General features: G+C 34.4%; 1 pseudogene; it reads right to left on the bottom strand.

Moving 5' to 3' along the window:
• Positions 1 to 2,573: 2,573 nt before the first annotated feature.
• LOC139707672 (large ribosomal subunit protein eL24-like) lies at positions 2,574 to 3,055 on the bottom strand (annotated as a pseudogene).
• Positions 3,056 to 6,853: the final 3,798 nt, after the last annotated feature.

Below are 6,853 nucleotides of genomic sequence, written 5' to 3'. Positions count from 1 at the left end.
TCTTCCCCATTCTAGAAACCAAAATGGGAACCTCTTTTCTGTTAACCTTGTCTGAGAAATGTAAGGGAAGGTCCTGCCTCGCCCTGATCATGTCCAACTCTACTAAATATTGTTGTGAGCATAATGGAACTTGATTTGGAAAGATATGACTCACAGACCATGTTATCTGTTTCTGGTAGGTTAGTGTTAGTAACTACCATAGCTCAGAATTGCAAGATATACATGGGAAGTGTCAAGTTTAAAAAAAAATGGAGAAAGATTATGGAGCTCTCAGTATCACCAAATGCCTATTATTTATCTGATCAATAGGACTGTGTTTCTCAGTAATATCACCCACAATTTATCTGCCCCTTAATGTGTATCAGCAAACCCCTTTACTTGGACTATCTTCATTTATTTCAACCAGATGTATGTTGGGTAAGAAAAAGAAAGTAATCTCATTTTATATGTAGCATATTTGAAGTGAGGTGGACTTAAAAAATATGTCAGATAATTTTCTCATGAATATGAGTTTAGTAAAATATGTTTAGAACATCTTTTCCTTAGTATTTAATGTTTACTATCTATGGAGCAGAATGATAAATAATTATTTTTATTGATGTATACGCATCTTTTTAATGTAAGGTACTAGTTTATTCACTAAGAGCTTATGTTCACTGTTCTCTAAAAAGATAATTAAAATAGAAAAAAAATAGATTTTCTTGACTTTCTTGTTGGAAAAGATCAGCAACACTTGGCAGAAAATATACAAAAAAAGATAAATAAAAGAAAAAGAAAGAAAGAAAGAAAGAAAAGGTTGTTGGAAATTATTAATTCTCAGTACAAATTTTATTGTTGAGTGCCAGTTCTAGGGCCAGACATTTTTGAGGCTAGGAAAATCACCAAGCCTTTTTTGATTGTTTTAATGAACAGACTTTATTTTAAGGAGTGTTGTAGATTTACAGAAAAATGAATCATATAGGACCATGTTCCCATATGCCTTTCCTATTCAGTGTTTCTACTATTTTTTGTATATTACTGAGAAATATGTGATGTAAGTACAAAATCAAAATATTTTGCCAATAGTGATGGTACTAAATAATTATTAATGGCAAGAAATATTTAGCTATATATTAAAAAGGCAATTTTACAGTTTTTAAAGCATTGAGAAAGAATTCAATTTTCACCATGATGGCATCTTACAGAGTAGATTCACCATGCCAGAAGTCCCTGTTCTTCACCTCTTTAACATCTACTCTGGCTGATTTCTTGGCAATGTTTACCATTTTTAATGTTTGACTTTTCCAGAATGTCATAAATTTGGAATCATACAAATATGGCATTTCAGACGATATATTCTTTCTTGCAATATGTATTAATGATGTCTCCATGTGTTTTCATGTTTGATAGTAAATTTCATTCTATTAAATTTTTTGAGTGACCCTCCAGTGTTTGGATGTATCAAAGTGTTTACATTAATAACAGGTAAATGGCTACAGAAATATCTCTTAGCTGCTTTCTTTTCTTGGCAATCATGAGTGAAGAAGCTGTGGACATTTGTATGTGGGTTTTGTGGACACTTGTATGTGGACATAGCTTTCAATTCCATTGAATTAACACTGATAAATACAATTAGCAGGCCGTATTAAGTGTATATTGTGATTTTTAAGAAGCTACCAAACTGTATTCCAGAGTTGCTGTCCAATTTTGTTATCTCAATAGCAATGTATGAGAGTTCCTCTTGTTCCGTATCTTTGCCAGCTCTTAATATTGTCAGGTATAAAATTTTATAAATTTTTATAAGTGTGTTTAATTTGTAATTTCTTTTTTTTCTCGCCAAACATATTTATTATACCCAACAATTAGAATAATGCCTGAATTTAATATGCACCAGCAAGAAAATTAGAAATCCATTAACTTGCATAGTTGGGGATGAAGAAAATGTTGACATGCACCATAATTCTACCTTGAGAAAGCTTGTTTAAGACATGGCTTATGCATTGTTGTATCCTTGCAACTCAGCACAGGTGGGCAGATAATAAAGACATCTATAGAGTACAAGCCTGTTCACAAATTATAATATTTTTCTTCTCACACTTATTGATCATCAGGCTACTGAGGAATTTTATTTTATTTGGCACAGCTTTGTCAAAAGTCCTAGCTCAACAAACTACTCTGGGAATAGGTAAAATACACTCTTATTCAGTGTCCCTGGTTTCAGAGATAGAATAATATAGCCAGAATAGAAAGGGGGATGCTATTTTCTTGGAGCAATAGATTAATATAGCTCTTAATTTTGGGCACTATCAAATCAGATAATAGCTAATGGTGGGAGAAGGGGGGGTCCCAATGTGTAAGTCAAACCCAATAAAAAACAAATGTGCCTGTCATGGATAGAGAAATGACAGGGAAAGAGCATTTGAATAGTCAACTTGGATTAAATCTATGCAAGATTCCAGTACTTTCAGTCTGTGTAGTGTGTCCCAAACACATCGAAGCAAAGCTAGCATTCAATCATACATCTTTATTGCCTTATTTTAACATTTCTCCATTTAAAAGTGTTACATCTTTATTTTAAAATCTCATCTGCCAATTTAGCATTTTCCACCAACTCGGACAGCAGAAAACTTCTCAGGTTTCACAGTCTTTTTCTGAGATGTTGCCTTTGTGGGAGTCTTAGCAGCAGCCATTGCTGTCTTTTTAAATGCCTGCTTAGCCTTTTTTTTTTTTTTTTTCTTCCTTGGCAGCCTAAGAGCTTGCTTTCATTGAGCCTTTTTAACTTCTGGTTTCTGATTCCTCTTGGCCATGATATCTGCAAGGGATTCACCAGTTATGGCCCTCTGAAATTTGGCTTCAAGTTGGGTTCTCTTCTTTTGAATTTCTTCTGACTGGCCTTTTTGTGCTTTTTCCTGTAGAGGACAGTACAGTTTATCTGCTGAGGATTCCTCTTGAATAGGAAAGCCAACTCACATTTTGCATTAAGAAATTGGAAAACCTTTCCTTTAGTCCTTGCATAGCAACTCCTGTATATGGGGTATATCTTGTACCCACTAAAACTGCACAGCTTGACCTTCATGGTGGTGGCTGATCTGTAATTTCTTAATGAGATATAATATTCAGCATCTTTTCCTATGCTTTCCAAATATATAGTTTGTTTTTCTGAGGAATATATTTATTTCTTTCATTCAAATTTAAAACAATTGTATTAAGGATAATACTGAAATACAATTAACTATACTGTAAGGGTCTGGCGAAGCGTCGGAGAAAGAGACCACCAAGAGACCACTCATGCAATTGGCAGAAGGGGATTTATTGATCCAGCATGCTGGGGCTCCGTGCCCACTCAAGAAGGGAAAGCAGCCCAGAGCCCAGAGCAGGGGTTGTGCAATGCTTAAGTACACTTTTTGGGGAGGCGGGACTTTACATACATCACAGTCTCCTTTAACAAATCATCATACACCATGGGAAAGTCAAACAACAATTCCTAGACTTGATTAGTACATTCATTGGCGGGAACAGGTCAGGCTGGAGTGATACGTCATTCCTAAGGAGGGGGTTACATTCAAACTGATTGGTTTGGGTCTTGAATGCCTACGTGACAAGCTGCACAGGATCTTGGGCTATAAATCAACTAAATGGCCAGTAGGGTGTTGTCTTAACTGCCTCAGGAATTTAACCCATGCTTTGCAGTTTAGGAGCAGGTTTACAATGCCTGGTCCTTTACGTTTTAACTCAGGCTTTGCAGCTTAGAAACTTTACAATGCCCGGTCTTTTACACTTTAACTTCAATTTCTTTTACCCTTACAATACATATATAATTCATACATTGTCATGTTTGCACATACCAATTTACCAGTGTAAATATGACCACAATCAAGTTTTTAACATTGATAGTTTATGCAGATGGTTCTTGGTGCCCTGTTGTATTTCTATCTCTTGTTTCCTCCTCCAAGGAGATGGGGACAAAATAAAACAAAAACAAAACAAAACAAACAAACATAAAAGCCATACTGACTTTGCATTGTGATACATGATACAGTAAATTGGAAATCACACAAATTAATTGTCAGAGCCTTAGTCTGCATAGATAGTGACCTTGGAACAATCAGTCATCTCTCAAACTTAGTTTACTCAACTGTAAGTGCTGAGAGCCATAGCCAAGTAAGAATGATGCATGGCATTTTTGGTTGAAAGGTGACCCTGCTCAGGGATTAGGGTGGCTCCAGGTTTAGAGTGGATCCTGCTGGATTAGGGTAGCTCCAGGTTTAGGGTGGATCCTGCTGGGAATAGGGCGTATCCTGCTGCCTCAGGCGCCTGCTCCTTGAGTTCCCATGGGGTTCTCACGGAGTTCTGAGAGTATTGGTACACAGAGCCCAGTGGAGGGAGTGTATTTTCCCAGAATGTGCGTGTAGAGTGCCAGTGAGAGTTCGGGAATAAAGAGTTGCTGTTGGAATCTACAAGGCTTTTGTGGTGGCTTGGTTATTTTGTGCCCAGCCACACTGCAGCATGTAAGATCAGAAGTCTTCCAATCAGGACTCATGATACTGGAAAGATAAGGACAAAGTGAATAATGAATCAAGAATACTACCTGACACAGAGAAGGCTCTTGATTTCTGGTATCCAGTTTTACCATCCATGCTTTAGTTTGGTGATGCAAAGCACACGTGAGTGACTATAAATCCAAAGTTTCTTTCTTTTTATTTTATTTTATTTGTTCTTTTTAGATATGCATAATTATAGAATATATTTTGGCATATACATACATAGAATATAACACATTGTATTTAGGATTCTATTTTTGTGGCTCTACATAATGCAGTTACTCTGGTCATGTGTTCAAATACAAGGATAAGAAAGTTATGTTCAATTCCATAGCCCATTTCTGTCACCTCTAACTATAATTTTATAGACTTCAGTGTTTTAAAGACTTTTTTTCCTTATTGGTGTTATTGAGGTTGAATTCTCATAAAAGAGCCCATCAAAAATAAGTTAAGTAGTGACATTTATACTTTTGTGGTATAATTACCACAATTATTTTGATTTAAACATTTTAATTACTGAAAATAAATTATATAATCAGTTAATCAACCACTCACTTAAATGCCTCCAAGCCCCTGGCAACAAACACTCTCCTTTCTAACTCTATGATTTCCAAATTTTGAATATTTAATATAAATGTTGTTATAGCACAGGTGAAATTTCATGTCTGATTTTGTCTACTTTTCTTAATATTTTTGAGATTTGTTAACATGGTCACTTGTATCGGTATTTCATTTTTATTGCATAATAATATTCAAACATATATATGGATGCTATATAGAGATACATATTTGTTCATATAAATATATCGATATGTACTTGTGCTTATTCAGACAATAATACATATAAATACATAGACACATTTGTTTACATCCTTAATGGAAATTTGGATTTTCATATATCTTCTAGTGGAAATGGTGCTGTCATTGATATTCATGTTCAAGTGTTTTAATATCTGTTTTCAGTTCATTTGAAAATATAGCTAGAAATAAAATTGGTAGGTCATGTGGTAATTCTATGTTTAAAATTTTAGTAAACATCAAATTCTTTTCTATACTTACTATACTATTTTTTATATTCTGAACAGAAGTGTGTGTGGATTCTAATTGGTTCACATGGTGCCCAACACGTCTATTTTTAAAACAATGTCGGCATTCTAGTGTTCATGAAGTACTCTTTCATGGTATTTGTTGTATTTCTGTTGTTCAGTTTGTTTTTGTAGTAATTTTGTATAGGGAAGTGAACCTCTAAGGTGGTCCAACAACGAGATCCATCTTCTACCTGTTGTGTTCAAAGAGTCTTACTAAGTTACCCAAAGTTTCCACAAACTTGCAATACTACTGCAGACTCCTGAGTAGCTTTGATATGAGCATGTGCATATTAATAGACAAAAAAGAGAAAAGCATCAATATTCCTCTAATAGAATTTCACTGAAAGAAATATCAGGAACTTTAAGGCAGGAAGACAAAAAAAAATAGACCAAATATGAATGTCTAAGATACAAAGTACATAAAAATTTACATAAAAAGTACATAAAACTTTATGATATGCAAATGGTATAAGATACAGTGAAAATTAATGCAAATGTTGAAAAAACTGATCCAGATACAGAAAAAAAAATATCCACAAGCTATTTGTTATCTATTTAGATAAGATGGTTGTAATAGAAAATTTTAATTCTATTTTATTGATTTTTATAAGAGGGAAAATTTTCTGAAATAGATAATATTATTTTAATAAGAGTGACAAAGTTGCTTTTGATCAGTTTTGTCAGAAGCAGACTTTTTTCTCCTTTTAATTTGCATAGATTTATTATTTAAGTGTCAGCATAGATCAGCACCAATGGACTGAGCATGCCATCATCATTGATACCAAGCCTTTGAAGACATCTCAAGATGAGATAACTTCCTCACACTACTCTTATTAACAGTAAGATGATGGAGTTCAAACAATGCTGAATGTCAAAACACATGATGGGCAGCAGAAGGGTGTGAGTGGCTCTTTTTTCTGGAGAACTTTATGGAGAAAATCTGGAGCTTTGAAAAAACACGATTATTGTTTACATCTATGAAAGATTATTATTATGTATCTGCTTGAAAGAACCATACAGTCTCAAAACTAGAGATCACTGAATGCCATCAGTGCAAAAAAAGAGGATCCTGTGCTTGTAGTTCATGGGCAGAAAGGAACAGTGGTCAGTGAGAAACAGAAGACCAGGCTGCATTTTATTTGGTCTGGCCACAGTATAAAAAAAAAAAAAAAAAAAAAAAAAAAACGGATTGGTATAGGTGGAGATGGTGAGGATTAATAAGAGAACAATTAGCCACTGGATGGT

The sequence above is a fragment of the Marmota flaviventris genome, chromosome 11, assembly GCF_047511675.1.
Source record: "Marmota flaviventris isolate mMarFla1 chromosome 11, mMarFla1.hap1, whole genome shotgun sequence".
Lineage (NCBI taxonomy): Eukaryota > Metazoa > Chordata > Mammalia > Rodentia > Sciuridae > Marmota > Marmota flaviventris.
This window is presented reverse-complemented; position numbering and strand designations above follow the sequence as displayed.